This window comes from Schistocerca cancellata, chromosome 3 (genome assembly GCF_023864275.1).
Source record: "Schistocerca cancellata isolate TAMUIC-IGC-003103 chromosome 3, iqSchCanc2.1, whole genome shotgun sequence".
Classification (NCBI taxonomy): Eukaryota; Metazoa; Arthropoda; class Insecta; order Orthoptera; family Acrididae; genus Schistocerca; species Schistocerca cancellata.
This window is the reverse complement of record NC_064628.1, coordinates 398,417,158-398,440,822: the sequence shown is the minus strand read 5'-3', so window position 1 is coordinate 398,440,822 and position 23,665 is coordinate 398,417,158. Positions and strand designations below refer to the sequence as shown.

Genomic DNA, 23,665 nt, shown 5'->3' with positions numbered 1-23,665 from the left:
ACGTGCCCTGCAACCTTCAGTCTTTTTTCAGCAACGATTTTATGCAGAGTGTCTGGACTACTACTTCGTAGCAATTCATTTGAAGCGTGCTCTCGATAACTGATCTTCAAAATATGCCTCAAGCACCGTTGCCGTATCGATCGCATTCATTGGAAGACTGCAGAAGCTTTTCCGGTTCTGCTGTTGATGTCTGCATCTACATTCCCGTTAAATAGGAGTCTGGCAACTCAAGCGTTTATTTGAGACTGAATATCGATTATGGAAGAAAAATGCGCCAGCTAAAATTGCATTTCCGTGATCGATTTAGGAATGTTTACACGGTGATCGAGAAGCGGTATTGGGAAACCGGTTCATGGAAGCCGGATTTGGCGGCTCCATGAAAATGTAGTACTTGTCAGTAAACAACTTACGTAAATATACCAATCTCGTGGCGATCACTTCTAAGGCATAATTAGAGCATATGTATACAATCTCTGTTCGTCAAAGATGAAGCTACATTCGGTTGTTACAGTCATTGATTCAGATGGAAATTTCCGTGTGAATTAAACTTAAGTACATCCCACCTAACACAGTACTTCAACCACACATCATGTCATCAGAGATTGAAAAGGAACCAGAAGAGAAAAAAGCAGTAGAAAAAGAGCCGGCGGAAAAGCCTCCAGTTGAAAAGCCAGCACCGAAGCGGCGCGCGGCTCCCCCCAATAAACCGCCGCCTGCAACGCCATTTTATAGCAAAATGAAATCACAAATGTTCAGCAATCCCGTAAGTATTATATTACTTACTCGTGTCAGAGTAAGAGTTAATTTATGCCTCCTTTATATTTTCCACAACTGATGGTACTGTACATACCCATATGCATGTAATATGCACTAAATTCTGGTCAGACATTTTTCTGTTATTTTATAAAATCCGTCCGGAATATGTCACGCAGTTTCAATTTTTATACAACGTAGAACATACACAGTAATGAGGTTTTCATTTGTAATTGTGTTGTTCTACCAAGAAGCGACAGAAGGATCAGATAACATGATCTTAATTTTTGTCTACACAGAAACGTATGCTAACTGTGGCGGTGTTGTCTTTGCGAGTTCTTTCCGAAATTAGCAGCAGCTGAACTAGTCGGAGGAAGGCTTCGATGAATTGAATTAAATTCGCTGAAATGAAATGGTATCAGTGAAAATGTCCTCAGTGAAGATGCAATGATAGCAGCCAAAACCGTTCAGGAATTTGCGATAACTGTCATCTTTGACTAGTGGCAAATGGTAACATCTGATGTGACGTTACTTCTTGGTTTGCATTTTGAACTGTATTTCGTAGCACTTTTTATAAACATATTTATATTTGTTTGGATATAAACTACATTTTGGATCTCATTTGTGTACGAGAAACAGTATTTGGTTGAATTATCTGTATTTTTCGTTAAGATAAACATTTATTTTAAATTCCTGCTGTTCACCGTGGTCCTCACTAAAGCTGTAGTGGTTTTTTTCGACACTCAGTTCGTTTTTCTTCCGATAAATAACATTCTTTTTATGATATTGGTTTCGATTTACTCATGATACATAGATTCTTAGCTTCCTGTCGCCGTATCTATTGAGCTACAAAGCTAAACTGAATCTTTCGACAGCAGTGTCGATTCCTTTTGCATACGTATTTAATTTTTTGTGTATTGAGCTCTAGGCTACAGTGGTACAACTTTTTGACAACACTGATTTCTTTTTCTATCTTGTAAGCAGTTAAAGTTCTTCTTGTGGTAGTCATTTTGAGTTACTACTGATAATTTCATATATTTGGAATAGTGTACCGCACTCTCCACTTGAGCAGTATACTTAAAGTGTATTTTCCGATACTAGCACCGAGCGAGGTGGCGCAGTGGTTAGACACTGGACTCGCATTCGGAAGGACGACGGTTCAATCCCGCGTCCGGCCATCCTGATTTAGGTTTTCCGTGATTTCCCTAATCACTCCAAGCAAATGCCGGGATGGTTCCTCTGAAAGGGCACGGCCGACTTCCTTCCCCATCCTTCCCTAATCCGATGAGACCGATGACCACGCTGTCTGGTCTCCTTCCCCAAACCAACCAACCAACCAACCGATACTAGCTACGATTTATTTACGATAAATGCGATAAATAACTTGCAAGTTCGTAGTGTATGTAGTAATAGTTATTACAGCTGGAGAACTTGTTTTTAAAATACGTGATTCGTTTTATTTCCAAGAAATCTTTGTCCTATTTATAAGTGATTGATCGTAGTAGTAAACCCTCGTAATCAATACTGTTTGTGTTTATTTTACGTCAAAGTATCGCCGATGATATGATGTTTTCGTCCTCACTTTATTTACTACGTTTGTGGGATGTTCACTAAGACACTGGTATCGCAATTTCCTCTTTATCCTGGAACTGCATTCAAATGAGTACGCTGTGACAGAAGAAAATTTGTGGCTGACTTGTCTGGAACGCAGATATCTTGCTTTCGCGAGCATTCGCCTTAACCATGAGACTATCTGAGCATACTTCCAGGCCTGTCACAACCTTTCACTTGTCACTGACGTTTCCATATGTGATCTCCCAACACTACAACCAGAGCTGGAGAAAGACTGTGGCTTAGTAACCATTTATTATATTAAAATTTGTGGTAAGATCTTGTGGGACCAAACTGCTTAGGTCATCGGTCCCTAAGTTTACACGCTACCCAATCTAACTTAAACTAACTTACGCTATGGACAACACGAACACGCTCACCCACACACCCATACCAGTGGGAGGACTCGAACCATCGAGGGCCGGGGCGGGGGGGGGGGGGGGGGGGGGAAGCCGCGTGGCCCGTTACAAGACGCCCTAGACCACGCGCCTACATCGCGTGGCTAAACCCATTTATTGTTGCTGCTTTTACAGCGTCTGCGTCATTCATCAGCGGTGCCTGGATAAACTGCGCCAAATTTACAGTATTACTGAGCTTAAATAAAGTAAAATGCGTCATTACGATTAATTTAAACAAATGAAACATTTTAAAATATAATACATTTTCGATCAACTAGGTATAGTAGATTCATTCACAGCCATCAGAGTCAAAAAATTCCTGTATTGAGTATAGCGGGCGTAGTTTTATGTTTCCTGCAATATTATTGTTGAACTTTTCCAGCGATAGGATCTGCACTTCCAAAGATAGTGAACTGAACACTCTCAGAGCAATCTTCGTGAAGCTATATCTTTTTTCGTCAGTCGACAGCTTTGTCAGTTTATAATCTCTTCTCCCAAGTGTTGTGCTTCTGTGTATCACGCCAATTCCTGCCTGTAACTAGGTTTTCCTTGGTGTGGAGAAGGCACCATAACAGAAAATGGCTGTAAACAGTCGTTATTCCCAATTTTATAGCCTTCAATGCTCATATTTACAACTCGATACGATAGTTCTTACAGGCGTCTTTTTACAGTAATAGCACCCTAATGAATAACTCCACAGCTACAGTCCATAGGCAATATGGCTGTGGAACAGAGCATTATAGACAGGCTGCCTCTCCTAAAAATTGTCAGGCGCATTTTCTCTTGTGTTTCGGTAGATGTTTCCAATATCGTTTTTGCAATGTGTTGGTGGAATCGGCCCAACAAATTCTGTTTATCATATATTTCATGCGAGGCCCAGCGTCAGAAGAAAACATCGGCTTATTTGTCCCTACAAGCAAAATTGTCCATTCTATAGAGTTAGCTTAGTGTGGTACTCGGTCTTAGCAATTTGTCTTAACAGGGACAGCAGCTTACGAACAAGAAAGAAGCAGTATTCCAGCAGCGACCGAGTAGCGCTGCTGCACGGCTGCAACAGTTCAAATGGTTCAAATGGTTCTAAGCACTACGGGACTTAACATCTGAGGTCATCAGTCCCCTAGACTTAGAAGTACTTAACTCTAACTAACCTAAGGACATCACACACATCACATACATGCCCGAGGCAGGATTCGAACCTGCGACCGTAGCAGCAGCGGCAGCAGTCAGTGTGGGCCAGATCACAGCTTAGTCGCTGCTTGAGTACTCGTTATTTTTTGTGATTTAATGTCCCTGTTATCATACATTGGCCGGCCGCGGTGGCCGAGCGGTTCTAGGCGCTTCAGTCCGGAATCACGCCGCTGCTGCGGTCGCAGGTTCGAATCCTGCCTCGGGCATGGATGTGTGTGATGTTCTTAGGTTAGTTAGGTTTAAGTAGTTCCAAGTCTAGGGGACTGATGACCTCAGATGTTAAGTCCCGTAGTGCTTAGAGCCATTTGAACCATCACACATTGCACTAGGCTAATATGGGACCGCTCTGTCGAATGAGTACGTAAAATTTCGCGTTAAAAGTTAGTTTGCTTCCATGGGGAAATAAACTGACGTTTTCCATTGAAACTGGGAGTCTCATGAAAGACGTGATGAGCAGTATTTGTTGGGGGTGACTCCACCTACACATCGCAATAGCGAAATTGCAGATATCTGCCGAAACAGCAGAGTAAATGCGCCTGGCGATTCTTAGGACGGACAGCCGGTATATTATTTTCAGTCTCCTCAGGAGGTAAACTACTCATGACACATACAACCCGAGTGAAACTTTCGCTTCATCTACGTCTACATCTACACACATACTCCGCAAGCCACCGTACGGTGCAGAGGGTACCTTGTACCACAACTAGTCATTTCCTTTCCTGTTCCACTCGTGAATAGAGCAAGGGCAAAACGACTGACTACATCTCCGGATGAGCCATAATTTCTCGTATATTATCATCGTTGCCCTTATGCCCAGTATATTTTGGCAGCTGTAGAATCCATCTGCAGGAAATTTCAGATGCCGGTTCTGAATTTTCTCAATAGTTTTCCTCGGAAAGAGTGTCACCTTCCCTCCAGGGATTCCCATTTGAGTCCCCGGTCTCCTTTACAGGTGAACCACTCTTTCCCAAAATTCTCCCAATAAACCAAAGTAGACCATTCGACTTCCATACCACAATCCTCACATGATCGTTCCATTTCATACTGCTTTGCAACATTACGCCCAGATATTGAAATGCCGTGACTGTTTCAAGCAGAACACTACTAACGCTCTATCCGAAAATTACGTATTTGTTTTTCCTACTCATCCGCATTAACTCACACTTTTCTGCATTTAGAGCTAGCTGCCATTCATGACACCAACTAGAAATTTGGTCGAAGTCATCTTGTGTCCTCATACAGCCACTCAGCTTCAACAGCTTCCCGTACAGTACATTATCGTCAGCAAACAATCTCAGATTTCTGCCCACACTGTCCGCCAGATCAGAACCGTTCTGCCACACTCCTCTCGGGCATTCCTGACGATACCTTTGTCTACATCTACATCTACATTTATACTCCGCAAGTCACCCAACGGTGTGTGGCCGAGGTCACTTTACGTACCACTGTCATTACCTCCGTTTCCTGTTCCACTCGCGTATGGTTCGCGGGAAGAACGACTGCCGGAAAGCCTCCTTGCGCGCTCGAATCTCTCTAATTTTACATTCGTGATCTCCTCGGGAGGTATAAGTAGGAGGAAGCAATATATTCGATACCTCATCCAGAAACGCACCCTCTCGAAACCTGGACAGCAAGCTACACCGCGATGCAGAGCGCCTCTCTTGAAGAGTCTGCCACTTGAGTTTGCTAAACATCTCCGTAACGCTATCGCGCTTACCAAATAATCCTGTGACGAAACGCGCCGCTCTTCTTTGGAACTTCTCTATCTCCTCCGTCAACCCGACCTGGTACGGATCCCACACTGATGAGCAATACTCAAGTATAGGCCGAACGAGCGTTTTGTAAGCCACCTCCTTTGTTGATGGACTACATTTTCTAAGGACTCTCCCAATGAATCTCAACCTGGCCCCCGCCTTACCATCAATTAATTTTATATGATCATTCCACTTCAAATCGTTCCGTACGCATACTCCCTGATATTTTACAGAAGTAACTGCTACCAGTGTTTGTTCCGCTATCATATAATCATATAATAAAGGATCCTTCTTTCTATGTATTTGCAATACATCACATTTGTCTATGGTAAGGGTCAGTTGTCACTCCCTGCACCAAGTGCCTATCCACTGCAGATCTTCCTGCATTTCGCTGCAATTTTCTAATGCTGCAACTTCTCTGTATACTACACCATCATCCGCGAAAAGCCACATGGAACTTCCGACACTATCTACTAGGTCATTTATATATATTGTGAAAAGCAATGGTCCCATAACACTCTACTGTGGTACGCCAGAGGTTACTTTAACGTCTGTAGACGTCTCTCCATTGAGAACAACATACTGTGTCTATGACGAACACTCGCCGTCACGGACAACATACTGGGTTCTTCTACTTAAGAGTCACTCACATATCTGGGAATCTACTCCATGCGCTGGTATCTTCGTTAACAGCCTGCAATGGAGCACGGTTCAAATGCTTTCCGGAAATCTAGAAATATGGAATCTGCCTGTTGCCCTTCATCCAAAATTCGTAGTATATTATGTGAGAAAAGGGCAAGCTGAGTTTGGCACGAGCTACGGTTTGTAAAACCTTTTTAATTCGTGGGCAAAAGCTTCTCGGTTTCAAGGAAATTTGTTTTTTTAGAACTGAGAATACTTTCATGGATTCTGCAATAAGCTGACGTTAGGGATATTGGTCTGTAATTTCGCGGGTCCGTTCTTTTACCTTTCTTATATATTGGAGTCACCTACGCTTTTTTGGAATCGCTTGGGACGTCGCGATGGGAGAGTATTCGCGATAAATACAAGCTAAATAATGGGCCAATGCCGTACTCTTTATAAAATCGAATTGGGATTCCATCCGGATCTGCCAACCTACTCGTTTTCAAGTTTTTCAGTTGTTTCTATACCCATGGAATGCTTATTACTATGCTGTCTGTACGGGAGTCTGTTCGATGCTCAAACGACGGTATGTTTGTACGATTCTTCTGCGTGAACCATTTCTTAAACCCGGAATTTAAAACCGGTTTTCGTTGTGCTAGTTTCAGCTGGCTCACCAGACTGGTTAACAAGTGGCTACATGGAAACCACAGACCCGTTCAACGATTTTACATAGGACCAGAATTTTCTCTGGTTCTCGGGAAAATCATATACTAAGTTACTGTCGTCATTTGCGCGTTCTCTTTTGAACCGCGAATGCAACAGACTGGCTCCTCAGCATTTTCCGAATTCTTTGTTAAACGGTGGTGTTTTTTTCCGCCCTTAATCCACTTACAAGACACATTGTTCTCCAGCCCAAGATTTACAATGTTTTTCAACTTTGCTCATAATTCCGCTACGTCCTAGTTACTGGAAATAAGTGATGTCAATTCATTGTCTACCTGAGGTGCTAACAACTTTTTGACTGCTGTTTCCGAATAGCACAGCTGACTCCAGAACTTCCTGGGTAGAATTGTTTCCTTTGGTCATAAGAGAGGTGTCGTCGGTAAATTGTAGTAGACACTGCGAATAACCTGCCGGAGTGGCCGTGCGGTTCTAGGCGCTACAGTCTGGAACCGAGCGACCGCTACGGTCGCAGGTTCGAATCCTGCCTTGGGCATGGATGTGTGTGATGTCCTTAGGTTAGTTCGGTTTAATTAGTTCTACGTTCTAGGCGACTGATGACCTCAGAAGTTAAGTCGCATAGTGCTCAGAGCCATTTGAACCATTTTGAACACTGCGAACGTTTTGGCTTAGATCATTTATAAAAAATGAGTAAAAGGTTTACGTCTGAATCTTGTGGCACGCCATGCTCCTGAGATGTTACTCCTTAGACTGAAACAACCTGCCATGTGTTTTCTAAGTAACTGAAGAGCAATTACCACAGCACCTCCCACATCATAGTATTTCAACGTTGTGAGTAACATATTGTGGATGGCACTTAAATACTGCGCTAAAATCACACAATGTGAGTGCTGCGGACTCTCTCTCCTAAAATACCAGAGTTATTTTTGTTGATAAATTCAGTTTAGCGGTAGTTCTGGACTTCCTCTTTCGAAAACCGTGTTGTTCATCATGCAAGAACTATTTTTCCTCAGAGTAATCTAGATGCTTCTTTTTCATAAGAGATTCCATTACTTGACCTAGGGCTGGAATGATGGAGATTGGCCAGTAACTTGACACTAAACGTAGCTCTCCCATTTTGTAGATTGGTACCGTGTGTGCCACTTTCAAGCTACTGTCGCTAAGCAATTGTTCATTGTCGTGGCTACTGGGTTAGCTATTTCAGTGGTAGTTTTCTTAAGGACGATGCAGGACATCCCATAAATATCTGCACTCCCTTCGTTCACTCTTTTTCACTAGGACATTATGCTGCACTTTCTTCCAGTTTTCCGTTCTTCAGTGGGTTTTACTTGTTAAGGTAGCAAGATGATTCTTACCCAGGTATGGGACTTCACCTACAGTTTTTTTATAAATTTATTAAAGAAGTCGCAAAATTATCGGGCTATAAACAAATAAGAAGAATGTTTTCGTTTGCTAGATTTCAGGCTGCTTTGCATAGATTTGGACTTCTCTTAATATTCTAATCTGTCGTAAGAAATATATATGAATTGAATTAAACTCTCTGAAGTTAAATGAGTGGCGCCAACGTGAATCAAATCAAATCAGTATGTGCGTGGGCTAAATTTCATTATTAGTTCAAACGTGAGGAAAGTTGACAATAATAAAAGAGGGCTGTAGTAGTGACTCCTCCGGAGCTAGTTTCCAGATGTCGGAGACGTGGCGCCTGGTAGGGCAAATACAGGAACTAGATGTGATTTGTTAGGGCAGTAGTTTTCACATTTTTTGGATACATGGTTTCTTTGACCTGAACATAAACACCTGCGCCTCTCGTCGCATATGGCATCCGACTCCAAGTGCAGGGTAAGTTAATAAATGAAGAAGTATAGATATTCATTAACTGTTGGCACAACACATTTTAATTCATTAATGTTATTACATCTTATTCTTGGAACACAATCAATGTAGAGGATCACCTTGCTTCTTCACCTTCAAATCTCGGCACACGATTGGAAACTGCGACTCGCATGTCTTCCTACACATTCATTCGCGATCTGTATTTTGTACTGATGATTGACAATGCTGAAAAACGTTATCTCAGGTAATTCGAATGCTCCAAAAGGCGTCGAATTTCTTGGTCCTTGTTACCTACTTGCGGATGCTCCTGTTCCACCAAGCTCCAAATCCCACGCGGTGATGCGGAAACGAACTTCGATTTCAATCTTGATTCTGAAGAAATATCGATAAACTGCTCTTGTTTTTAAGTGGTAAGTGTTGATGAAAGTTCTGTATTGAAAGTATTTTTGATCCAGTAGAGCTGCTCAACTTGTTCTGCCTAGTACTTCAGAAAGTGAGCTCAGTTAAATAATCCACAAACAGAGACTTCAGTTCTTGACTCAACTGAAAGTCGTTATCTTCTAAAGCCGGGTGAAGAGTATGATGTATTTCTTTACGTCCAATTTGTTCTTGCACAGTAGTAGTTTATGAAGTGGTAGGATTTCACAGAAGTAATGTTCTATGCTCTTGACAAAGATGATTGTGTCACAGGCATTTTTTTTTTTTTTTGTAGATCTTTGTAATGCTTTTAATACTTTTGATCATAAGATTCTGCTAATTAAGCTAGAAGCGTTAGGAATAAGAGGAATATTTAATGATTGGTTCTGATCATACCTCGCAGATAGGGTACGAAGAATGGATTTAACATACATTGTACCTCAAATAAGTCTTAAGTTTCAATAAATCAATTATTAGAGGCAAAATACATTAATATAAGAGTTCCTCATGGTAGCATTTTAGGAGCCAATACTGTTTCTGATATATCAATGGATTCCCAGTAGCATTAGTCAAGGGGAAAAAATTCTCTTTGCTATTCACAGCAATATTACAGTCACAAAGAAAACAAGAGAACTCATTGCATAGAAAGCAAAGGAAACCATCAAGGAAATTTATGGTCGACCAAATGCAAAAAAGTGACATTGAACATAAAGAAAATAAATACTATAAATTTCAGTTTCAAGAGGGCAAGTAACACTGTTAAATTAAATGTAGATGACATCTCTATACATACCAAAATAAATAAAAGATTTCTAGGGCTGAATATTGGTTGTCAGTTGAACACACAAAGACAGCTGCAAACACTATTTCATCAGCATGTTATGCCCTTAGAGATCTGTCATCCTGCCATCAATTTGTATTAGCCAGTGTCTTTTAGTTACATACATAGTTCTTCTGTACGCTTAATTCTTAGCTATGGGGGAAGAAATGCACAGTACACAAAATATGAACATAGTTTTCGAAATAAAGATACGGGTAAGAACAATAATAATCAAAAATAATAATCTAGCTCATTGAAAATATCAGTTCGAAACGCTGGAGTTTGAACTACCAATCTGAAAACATTTACCAAAAGGTTGTACACATCAAAAATAACATTGACAATAGTGCACAAACAGCTCTATCCACGACCATCGAGCAAAAGCTAGACCGAACTTACATTGACTGAGAAATAATCAACATAAAACTACAAACAGCATTTTCGAGAAATAAAACTCTACAATAAATTGTCCAAGAAGATCAGAGTGATTACTAAAATAAACTCACTTAAAAAGCAATTTAGTTAGTACATCTTAAGTGAAGATTACTTAGATAACACTTTATAGGGTTCGGTAGAAAATTTAAGACATTCAAATCATAATAACGATAAAGAAACATAAAGCCATTTCACATACCATTTTCACACTATGCTTCTTTCTTCCTCTTGGTTTATTTTGTGGAAAAACTCACTCCCAAAGCAATGCAATCTATAATACTAATACCTTATCCACCTTTTGAGCCCAACATCTCACTCACTATAGGCGATGCTGACAGCTTTTCAGGCTAGGAAATTGGAAGTTACGTTACGCAAAATGGATGTCAGACATCGTCGCTATGATCCTGACATCAGCTGATAGTGTGTGTAATGTTACATTATGAAATAATGCGTGTATAGTGAGTGCAGCGACTGAGAGCGACGAATGAATGAACAGTGTAGCACTGTTCTTTTACATTATTAAATAACTTCTTTGCAAAACAGTATTGTGCACTAGAGACAAACCAGTTGAGGCAGCACTGTCTTAAACAGATTGCCCTTGTTCAGATTGTCTCTAATAATTGATTTATTAAAACTTAAGACTTATTTGAGGTACATTGTATGTTAAATCCATTCTTCGTACTCTATCTGCGAGGTATGATCAGAACCAATCATTAAATATTCCTCTTATTCCTAATGCTTCTAGCTTAATTAGCAGGATCTTATGATCAACAGTATTAAAAGCACTACAAAGATCTACAAAAAAATGCCTGTGACACAATCATCTTTGTCAAGAGCATAGAACATTACTTCTGTGAAATCCTACCACTTCATAAACTACTACTGTGCAAGAACAAATTGGACGCAAAGAAATACATCATACTCTTCACCCGGCTTTAAGATAATGACTTTCAGTTGAGTCAAGAACTGAAGTTTCTGTTTGTGGATTATTTAACAAAGCTCACTTTCTGAAGTACCACGCAGAATAAGGTGAGCAACTCTACTGGATCAAAAATACTTTCAGTACAGAACTTCTATCAACACTTACCACTGAAAAATAAGAGCAATTTATCGATATTTCTTCAGACTCAAGATTGAAATCGAAGCTCGTTTCCGCATCACGGCATGAGAATTGGAGCTTGGTGGAGCAGGAGTATCAGCAAGTAGGTAACAAGGACCTACGAATTTCGACACATTTTGGAGCATTCGAAGAATTACCTGAGATAACGTTTTCAGCATTGTCAATCATCAGTACAAAATACAGATCGCGAATGAATGTGCAGAAAGACATGCGAGTCGCAGTTTCCAATCTTGTGCCGAGGTTTGAAGGTGAAGAAGAAGCAAGGTGATCCTCTCCACTGATTGCGTTCCAAGAATAAGATATAATAACATAAATGAATTAAAATGTGTTGTGCCATCAGTTAATGAATAACTGTCCTTATTCATTTATTAACTTACCCTACACTTGGAGTCGGGTGTCATATACGACGGGAGGCGCGGGTGTTAATGTTCAGGTCAAAGTTGGAGGCTCCAGTCTTCATACAGCGTTATTGATTTAGGTTTTCTGTGGTGTCCTCAGATTACTTCAGGCAAATGCTGAGATGGTTTTCACTATAAGGCCACGTCCGACTATCTGTCCCATCCTCGTCAAACTAGACCTGTAAGTATTTTTACTATCACTAGTACTCATTGATATTTGTTGTTTACATTAATTGTATGTAATTCTGTCTCAGGTTTCCTCAAATGTCTATTTTTTAAGCAAAGCAGTTATCAGTTCTATCCGTAATTAGCCAGCTAAGGTACTGCCCTTTGCAGGAATGATAATCTGCCTAGCACTCAGCTAAGCGGCAGCGAAAGGGGTACATAAATAAGCACTAGTAGCACATGAGGGTAGGCCGCTGAACTCTTGGGTTTGTATTCTAATATATGTGCAGCCAGAAAACATTTCACAGATCTATAGAAATTAGACTATATTTTTACAAAGACTCTCGTAAAATTTTCAACGATGTCTTTTTGACTGGTTTGATGCGGTGCACTAAGACTACTTCTCCTGCACCAATCTCTTCACCCCAGAGTGGCACTTACACCTAAATCCCTCAGTTATTGGCTGTATACATTCCCATCTCTCTGTTCCCCTACAATTTTTGTCCACCAAGCCGCTGGTTAAAGTCAGTTAAATGTTCCATCTATATTGCATAAATGGGATTGAGCATATTTAAATAGATGGTTTTCTAACCAGAAACAGTACCGGCAGGACGTTTTGGTCTATGTTAAACTTCCTGTCACACATTTCGTAGATACGAAACTCAATCAAATGTGAATAGATTAAAGAATATTTAACGTGTCCCTTACCATTGTATCTATGTCTGCGTGTGTTTCCCCCAATGACTGCTAACTGCGTGGCAGAGAGCAGTACTTACTGCTTCGTATGTTACGTATCTTCCAGTGCAGTTCAGGGACGGGTCGGGAGGAGAATGAATGCTTGCAGGCCTCTGAGTGGGCTGTGATTTGCCCAGTTTTACCTTCGCGATTTCAGCAGAACGGATACCTACGGAGCTGACGAACATCCGACGTTTCTACCCTGAAAGACACTTCGTGAAGAGTGCAGAGTCGAGATGTACATCGACCAGTTGAGATTTCTCAACAGTTCTGTAACTGTTTCTCGCCACTTAGAAGTGGCTGTGACCATTTGCGTCGCCCTTCTTGTTTTGCCCCGATGTTCCCTGTTAGTCCAGAGAGGTACCATTGTTTACGTGTAAACCGTACAATTATCTACATGCAGTATCTTTTGTGGGCAGACTACAGTTTCACAACACCGCCCAAGAATCGTAGCGATTTGCTTTACCTACAGTGGGGCCTATAAGGTCGTATCATTTCATTAAAATTGCCAAATAGTGCCTCTAGTTGTGAGTCATTAAACCCGAAAAGCAATCAAAGGATAGTTCGATTTTAAGTTTTGTGAAGTGCACAACATTGCAACTTTCCCATTAAGAGCTAGTTGGCAATTTTTTTTTGACTAGGCTGGTAACTGTTGAGATCTAACGTAATATTACTGCTGTTCTTCCCCTCCGACACCATTGCAGCGTGTACGAAAAGTCTGCTATCGCCACAAATACAATCTGCTACGTTATTACTGGCGATGAAAAAGTTTCCGTTCGAAGGCCGTACAATCTAGAATCGGTAAGTCAATCAGGAAAAATCGCTGTGAATATTGAGGCAGTTGTCCCACCAAAGACTTATCCAGGATTTTGTAAAAGGAAAGGGAGTTCCCATTTGTTGAAGATGACCTTAAAAAGGTTCGTGTTTTTCATTTCTTCTGCATAGTTTGCTTTTGGATGACCATCATACAAATAGTATTTGGTCTATAAAATGAAGCAAGAAAAGCTTTTCTTAAAGAAGTATAACATATACTCTCAATAATGTTTCGAAAAGGACTTTACAACTTTGAAAAATCATATAAATTAATTCATTGTATCTACAGAGGTAACTGTAGTGTCAATTTTCAGGGAAATACATCACGTTTTGTCTCGCGTACTTGGCGAGTGCCGAATCGGCAGTTGTGTTAAAAAATGGCTCCTTTCACTGAACCTGTGCGTTTGGTTTGAAGAGCTTCCTAGTAGGCCTACAATTTATGAATGGCATAAATATTTTGTAGAACCAGGGTGCTCAGTAAGACGTGGGGAATCATCATGTCGTCCAAGCACATCTGAAGACGTCGGTGAGCAAGTGAGACAACGTTACTAAAGTTTCCTACACCACAGATTGATGATGATGACCAAGAACGAAATGTTTACTTCATGCAAGGTGGTGCACCACTCCACTACCTGGCTGATGTTCGGGATTTTCTCAGTGACCGCTTTCCAGGTCAATGGATTGGCCGTGATGCGCCAATTGCATGGCCCCCACGTTCAACAGACCCGACACCACTCGATGTCGTGTTTGTACCTCCTGTGCTAGCTTCTCTATCTGAACTTCGAGAAAGAATTTCTGCCGCCATTGAGTAAGTTACACCTGCAATGCTGTAGCGAGTTTGGGAAGAAACTGACTTTCGATGGGGTGTGTGCAGGATAACCAATGGAAGCCACATACATAATCTTTAGTTTAAGATAAAAATACTTGATGTGTTTCCCTACGAAATAACACTAAACTCAGACCTATATCTTCTTTCAGTAAATTTATATGAATTTTTGAAGCTGTAAAGTCCTTTTTGAAACACCATAGATATATACAGGATGGTCCATTGTTCGTGACCGGGCCAAATATCTCACGAAATAAGCGTCAAAAGAAAAAACTACAAAGAACGAAACTTGTCTAGCTTGAAGGGGGAAACCAGATGGTGCTATGGTTGGCCCGCTAGATGGCGCTGCCATAGGTCAAACGGATATCAACTGCGGTTTTTTTAAAATAGGAATCCCCATTTTTATTACATATTCGTGTATTACGTAAAGAAATATGAATGTTTTAGTTGGACCACTTTTTCGCTTTGTGATAGATGGCGCTGTAATAGTCACAAGCATATGGCTCACAATTTTAGACAAACAGTTGGTAACAGGTAGTTTTTTAAAATTAAAATACAGAACGTAGGTACGTTTGAACATTTTATTTCGGTTGTTCCAATGCGATACATGTACCTTTGTGAACTTATAATTTCTGAGAACGCATGCAGTTACAGCGTGATTACCTGTAAATACCACATTAATGCAATAAATGCTCAAAATGATGTCCGTCAACCTCAATGCATTTGGCAATACGTGTGACGACATCCCTCTCAACCGCAAGTAGTTCGCCTTCCGTAATGTTCGCACATGCATTGACAATACGCTGACCCATGTTTTCAGGCGTTGTCGGTGGATCACGATAGCAAATATCCTTCAACTTTCTCCACAGAAAGAAATCCGGGGACTTCAGATCCGGTGAACGTGCGGGCCATGGTATGATGCTTCGAAGACCAATCAACCTGTCATGAAATATGCTATTCAATACCGCTTGAACCGCACTCGAGCTATGTACCGCACATCCATCATGTTGGAAGTACAGCGCCATTCTTTCATGCAGTGAAACATCTTGTAATAACATCGGTAGAACATTACGTAGGAAATCAGCATACACTGCACTATTTAGATTGCCATCGATAAAATGGGGGCCAATTATCCTTCCTCCCATAATGCCGCACCATACATTTACTCAAAGTACCCTCCGCCACACACCGTCAGGTGGCTTGCGGAGTATGGATGTAGATGTAGATGTAGAACCCGCCAAGGTCGCTGATATTCCACTTCTCGCAGCCGTCGTGGATTTTCCGTGGCCCAATAGTGCATATTATGCCGGTTTACGTCTCGTAATTTCTCTTGTACCCAGTGGCAGAACTGTACACGACGTTCAAATTCGTAGCCATGCAATTCCTGGTGCATAGAAACATGGTACGGGTGCAATCGATGTTGATGTAGTATTCTCAACACCGATGTTTCTGAGATTCCCGATTCGCGCGCAATTTGTCGGCTACTGATGTGCGGATTAGACGCGACAGCAGCTAAAACACCTACTTGGGGATCATCATTTGTTGCAGGTCGTGGTTGACGGTTCACATGTGGCTGAACAGTTCCTGTTTCCTTAAATAACGTAACTATCCAGCGAACGGTCCGGACACTTGTATGATGTCGTCCAGGATACCGAGCAGCATACATAGCACACGCCCGTTGGGCATTTTGATCACAATAGCCGTACATCAACATGATATCAACCTTTTCCGCAATTGGTAAGCGGTCTATTTTAACACGGGTAATGTATCACGAAGCAAATACCATCCGCACTGGCGGAATGTTACGTGATGTTGTTGTTGTGGTCTTCAGTCCTGAGACTGGTTTGATGCAGCTCTCCATGCTACTCTATCCTGTGCAAGCTTCTTCATCTCCCAGTACCTACTGCAACCTACATCGTTCTGAATCTGCTTAGTGTATTCATCTCTTGGTCTCCCTCTACGATTTTTACCCTCCACGTTGCCCTCCAGTACTAAATTAGTGATCCCTTGGTGCCTCAGAACATGTCCTACCAACCGATCCCTTCTTCTACTCAAGTTGTGCCACAAACTTCTCTTCTCCCCAAGCCTATTCAATACTTCCTCATTAGTTATGTGATCTACCCATCTAATCTTCAGCATTCTACTGTAGCACCACATTTCGAAAGCTTCTATTCTCTTCTTGTCCAAACTATTTATCGTCCATGTTTCACTTCCATGCATGGCACCACTCCATACAAATACTTTCAGAAATGCCTTCCTGACACTTAAATCTATACTCGATGTTAACAAATTTCTCTTCTTCAGAAACGCTTTCCTTGCCATTGCCAGTCTACATTTTACATCCTCTCTACTTCGACCATCATCAGTTATTTTGCTCCCCAAATAGCAAAACTCCTTTACTACTTTAAGTGTCTCATTTCCTAATCTAATTCCCTCAGCATCACCCGACTTAATTCGACTAGATTCCATTATCCTCGTTTTGCTTTTGTTGATGTTCATCTTATATCCTCCTTGAAAGACACTATCCACTCCGATCAACTGCTCTTCCAAGTCCTTTGCTGTCTCTGACAGAATTACAATGTCATCGGCGAACCTCAAAGTTTTTATTTCTTCTTCATAGATTTTAATACCTACTCCGAATTTTTCTTTTGTTTCCTTTACTGCTTGCTCAATATACAGATTGAATAACATCGGGGAGAGGCTACAACCCTGTCTTACTCCCTTCCCAACCGCTGCTTCCCTTTCATGTCCCTTGACTTTTATAACTGCCATCTGCTTTCTGTACAAATTGTAAATAGCCTTTCGCTCCCTGTATTTTACCCCTGCCACCTTCAGAATATGAAAGAGAGTATTCCAGTCAACATTGTCAAAAGCTTTCTCTAAGTCTACAAATGCTAAAACCCTAGGTTTGCCCTTCCTTAATCTAGCTTCTAAGATAAGTCGTAGGGTCAGTATTGCCTCGTGTGTTCCAATATTTCTACGGAATCCAAACTGATCTTCCCCGAGGTCGGCTTCTACTAGTTTTTCCATTCGTCTGTAAAGAATTCGCGTTAGTATTTTGCAGCTGTGACTTATTAAACTGATAGTTCGGTAATTTTCACATCTGTCAACACCTGCTTTCTTTGGGATTGGAATTATTATATTCTTCTTGAAGTCTGAGGGTATTTCACCTGTTTCATACATCTTGCTCACCAGATGGTAGAGTTTTGTCAGGACTGGCTCTCCCAAGGCCGTCAGTAGTTCCAATGGAATGTTGTCTACTCCGGGTGCCTTGTTTCGACTCAGGGCTTTCAGTGCTCTGTCAAACTCTTCACGCAGTATCGTATCTCCCATTTCATCTTCATCTACATCCTCTTCGATTTCCATAATATTGTCCTCAAGTACATCGCCCTTGTATAGACCCTCTATACACTCCTTCCACCTTTCTGCATTCCCTTCTTTGCTTAGAACTGGGTTTCCATCTGAGCTCTTGATGTTCATACAAGTGGTTCTCTTATCTCCAACGGAATCTTTAATTTTCCTGTAGGCAGTATCTATCTTACCCCTCGTGAGATAAGCCTCTACATCCTTACATTTGTCCTCTAGCCATCCCTGATTAGCCATTTTGCACTTCCTGTCGATCTCATTTTTGAGACGTTTGTATTCCTTTTTGCCTGCTTCATTTACTGCATTTTTATATTTTCTCCTTTCATCAATTAAATTCAACATATCTTCTGTTACCCAAGGATTTCTACTAGCCCTCCGCTCTTCACCTACTTGATCCTCTGCTGCCTTCACTACTTCATCCCTCAAAGCTACCCATTCTTCTTCTACTGTATTTCTTTCCCCCATTCCTGTCAATTTTTCCCTTATGCTCTCCCTCAAACTCTGTACAACCTCTGGTTCTTTCAGTTTATCCAGGTCCCATCTCCTTAAATTCCCACCTTATTGTAGTTTCTTCAGTTTTAATCTACAGTTCACAGTCAATAGATTGTGGTCAGAGTCCACATCTGCCCCTGGAAATGTCTTACAATGTAAAACCTGGTTCCTAAATCTCTGTCTTACCATTATATAATCTTTCTGAATCCCTGTCAGTATCTCCAGGCTTCTTCCATCTATACAGCCTTCTTTTATGATTCTTGAACCAAGTGTTAGCTATGATTAAGTTGTGCTCTGTGCAAAATTCTACCAGGCGGCTTCCTCTTTCATTTCTTAGCCCCAATCCATATTCACCTACTACGTTTCCTTCTCTCCCTTTTCCTACTACCGAATTCCAGTCACCCATGACTATTAAATTTTCGTCACCCTTCACTATCTGAATAATTTCTTTTATTTCATCATACATTTCTTCAATTTCTTCGTCATCTGCAGAGCTAGTTGGCATATAAACTTGTACTACTGTAGTAGGTGTGGGCTTCGTATCTATCTTTGCCACAACAATGCTTTCACTATGCTGTTTGTAGTAGCTTACCTGCACTCCTATTTTTTTATTCATTATTAAACCTACTCCTGCATTACCCCTATTTGATTTTGTGTTTATAACCTTGTAGTCACCTGACCAGAAGTCTTGTTCCTCCTGCCACCGAACTTCACTAATTCCCACTATATCTAACTTTAACCTATCCATTTCCATTTTTAAATTTTCTAACCTACCTGCCTGATTAAGGGATCTGACATTCCACACTCCGATCCGTAGAACGCCAGTTTTCTTTCTCCTGATAACGACATCCTCTTGAGTAGTCCCCGCCCGGAGATCCGAATGGGGGACTATTTTACCTCCGGAATATTTTACCCAAGTGGACACCATCATCATTTAACCATACAGTAAAGCTGCATGCCCTCGGGAAAAATTACGGCCGTAGTTTCCCCTTGCTTTCAACCGTTCGCAGTATCAGCACAGCAACGCCGTTTTGGTTATTGTTACAAGGCCAGATCAGTCAATCATCCAGACTGTTGCCCTTGCAACTACTAAAAAGGCTGCTGCATCTCTTCAGGAACCACACGTTTGTCTGGCCCCTCAACAGATACCCCTCCGTTTACGTGATACCACGTACTTATAAGTTTGTGACTATTACAGCGCCATCTATTACAAAGCGAAAAAAGTGGTCCAGCTAAAACATTTATATTTCTTTATGTACTACACGAATATGTAATAAAAATGGGGGGTTCCTATTTAAAAAAACGCAGTTGATATTCGTTTGACCTGTGGCAGCGCCATCTAGCGGTGCAACCATAGCACCATCTGGTTTCCCCTTCAAGCTAGAAAAGTTTCGTTCTTCATAGTTTTTTCGTTTGACGCTTATTTCGTGAGATATTTGGCCCGGTCACGATCTTTTCATGGTATTGTCGTTATTCCATCCTGAATTTTCCACTGTTTTTTTATTTACCAATTTGAGGTTTACTGCCAAACGCATTAAAACTCTAGTATAATGTATTGCCTCTTTGCTGTCAAAACACGGCTCAGTATTCTAATATGAGGTTCACTATCTCAGAACAGAAGAATATTAAAATAGGGTTGAATAACTTATAAAGTTAATGGGACTCAAATCTCTCTTAACAGTACCTGTTTTTCTCCTATTACAGTCTTGCATTTAAAGTTACAACTTATTTGAAAACAAGTCAGAATTCCTTCAGCACATCAGAGCATCCCAAGTTCCTCAGTTCAGTCTCAGATTTTATTTAAAATATTTTTCATGTCATTAAAATTTTTCAGTTTCCTTAAATGATTAAGAATTTCTTTTCAATTCATTATTTTAACAGTCAACTTGAAACTGTGGCAACCAAATTTACACTACTGGCCATTAAAATTGCTACACCAAGAAGAAATGCAGATGATAAACGGGTATTCATTGGACAAATATATTATACTAGAACTGACATGTGATTACATTTTCAGGAAATTTGGGTGCATAGATCCAGAGAAATCAGTACCCAGAATAACCACCTCTGGCCGTAATAACGGCCCTGCTATGCCTGGGCATTGAGTCAAACAGAGCTTGGATGGCGTTTACAGGTTCAGCTGCCCATGCAGCTTCAACACGATACTACAGTTCATCAAGAATAGTGACTGGCGTATTGTGACGAGCCAGTTTCTCGGCCACCATTGACCAGACGTTGTCAATTGGTAAGAGATATGGAGAATGTGCTGGCCACCAGGGCAGCAGTCGAACATTTTCTTTATCCAGAAAGGCCCGTACAGGACATGCAACATGCGGTCGTGCATTATCCTGCTGAAATGTAGGGTTTCGCAGAGATCGAATGAAGGGTAGAGCCACGTGTCGTAACATGTCTGAAATGTAACGTCCATTCTTCAAACTGCCGTCAGTGCGAACAAGAGGTGACCGAGACGTGTAACCAATGGCACCCAATACCATCACGCCAGGTGATGCACTAGTACGGCGATGACGAATACACGCTTCCAATGTGCGTTCACCGCGATGTCGCCAAACACAGATGCGACCATCATGATGCTGTAAACAGAACCTGGATTCATCCGAAAAAAATGACGTTTTGCCATTCGTGCATCCAGGTTCGTCGTTGAGTACACCATCGCAGGCGCTCCTGTCTGTGATGCAGCCTCAAGGGTAACAGCAGCCACGGTCTCCGAGCTGATAGTCCATGCTGCTGCAAACGTCGTCGAACTGTTCGTGCAGATGGTTGTTGTCTTGCAAACGTCCCCAACTCAGGAATCGAGACGTGACTGCACGATCCGTTACAACCATGCGGATAAGATGCCTGTCATCTCGACTGCTAGTGATACGAGGCCGTTGGGATCCAGCACGGCGTTCCGTATTACCCTCCTTCATCCACCGATTCCATATTCTGCTAACAGTCATTGGATCTCGACCAACGCGAGCAGCAATGTCTCGATACGATGAACCGCTATCGCGATAGGCTACAATCCGACCTTTATCAAAGTCGGAAACGTGACGGTACGCATTTCTCCTCCTTACACGAGGCATCACAACAACGTTTCGCCAGGCAACGCCGGTCAACTGCTGTTTGTGTATGAGAAATCGGTTGGTAACTTTCCTCATGTCAGCACGTTGTAGGTGTCGCCACCGGCGCCAACCTTGTGTGAATGCTCTGAAAAGCTAGTCATTTGCATATCACAGCACCTTCTTCCTGTCGGTTAAATTTCGCGTCTGTGGCGCGTCATCTTCGTGGTGTAGCAATTTTAATGGCCAGTAGTGTATTTATAAAAGAAAAGGAAACCCGCGGCCAAGCTCTGAAGAACATGCGACGGTCGACCGACCGCTGTGTCATCCTCAGTCGTTCAGCATTGGATGCGGCATGGAGGGGCATGGGATGAGCACACGCCACTCCTCGCCGTTGTCGCCATTCTCAGCTTGGAGCCGCCACCGTGCAGTCAGGCGTCACGACGTTGTGCGCACTCCGGTCTAGTCCGCCCACCAAGAGGAAAACTGCCTGGCAGCAGCTGGGTCCTCCACATGAGGAGGATACGTCACTTTGACCACTACGGAGGCGGATTATTTGTTTACAAAACAAATCAGAATACAAATGTGGATGGTGTTGAGACAGCAACCAGCCACAAATTATGGTCTCCAACCATATCATCATATGACAAAATTGCACAAAACAGAATACGCAGATACTTTGAGCTACAGCTCTACAATCTTAACATTTATTCACACGTTGTTTACAACTAGACATCTAAACTATGCGACCTCATAAATGAGTTAGTATCTATCGATGATAATATGGTTATACAGTCTTTGATGCTAATTAACTCCTCTATGGCATACGACACACGTTGTCGTTTGCATGACGTTTATTTACAAGCGCATTAGAGCTGAGTCGATTGGACTCACTGTTCCAGGGACATAACGAATAAGACACTTCACAGTCGAGCATCGTACTTGTAGTAAAACTTGCGGAGCCGAATGAGCCATCTTTATGCACAGACATACAGTACAAAATGACGATTGCTAGCCATCTTCCAATGTAAATGTCTGTGAACTTCGCATATTTTCGAAAACCTATGCAAACTAACATTAAAATTGGGTACTGTCTGCCCGAGAAAAAATAACTATTCCCCAAATCAAAATAAGTACTGTTACAGTAGTAACGAAATATTCTTTTTATCTCATTGTTTCTGCTACTTAAAAACATTACAGTTGAAGATAATCAAAGAACATTTTAAAAAGCTTCAGTCACTATAGTATTACAAGACCGTAAATAGTGTCTGCAGGAAAACGAGAAAGGGGGCTGCAGGGTACAGTAGACTCGAACGAATTCAAGCAACCCCTGAAAAAATCTTTTAGAAACGAATGAGGTTTAGCCCTTCCTCTCCACAAACCCCTCCCCATCATTCCGTATCGGAACTGGTTTTCATAACTGAGTAGCTCCCAGGTGACCAAATGATGGAATTTTTACATATCGGTATTGCACTTTCAGGCACTGTAATACAACAAACTGAGAAAAACAGATGTCTCTTGGATAGATAATTAATGGGCTGTAGCACTGAAACTGCTTGTGTGCAGAATAAGCAAGTATAAATATGAAATCAACCAAATACGGCTTGATAGCTTCGGAAAATGTGAAACCGAGTTTGCACTGTACGATGTGCTTTTGTTACACAACCTGGGCACAGAAGACTTGACCTCCCCAGCTAATCAAAGCACAGAATGAGAGCACATCAAGCATATGTAATCAGCCATCTCGTATCAGCACATTTTCAATGAGCAAACCCACAAACGACGAAAAAAAATTTGAGAATGAAACACAATGTAGGTATTCCAATGTATTGTACAAAATTTACAATGCTGCGCAAAGCGATGGTGTGACATACCTTTAATGTTGAGGAAATGGAAGGTGCCGGTTTCCCCGAAGGGCACGGATTTGCAGTCACTAGTCGTGCATGCAACATTCTGCTGCTACAGTCGCAGGTTCGAATCCTGCCTTGGGCATGGGTGTGTGTGTTGTCCTTAAGTTAGTTAGGTTTAAGTAGTTCTAAGTTCTAGGGGACTTCTGACCTAAGATGTTGAGTCCCATAGTGCTCAGAGCCATTTGAACCATTTTTGCAACATTCTGCGTAAGAATTATTGCATTACAATTCCGCTGGACAGGTAAAGTTTACCCGCTTCAACAAAAA

The 23,665-nt window shown here is 41.5% G+C and overlaps 1 long non-coding RNA gene across 1 annotated transcript in view; it reads left to right on the top strand.

Moving 5' to 3' along the window:
- The window catches only part of LOC126175137 (uncharacterized), a 112,296-nt gene that overhangs the window by 52,836 nt on the left and 35,795 nt on the right, over positions 1-23,665 (top strand). The window contains exon 2 of the long non-coding RNA XR_007535528.1: positions 12,133-12,213. This is a non-coding gene — a long non-coding RNA (uncharacterized LOC126175137). The remainder of the gene's footprint in view (positions 1-12,132; positions 12,214-23,665) is intronic.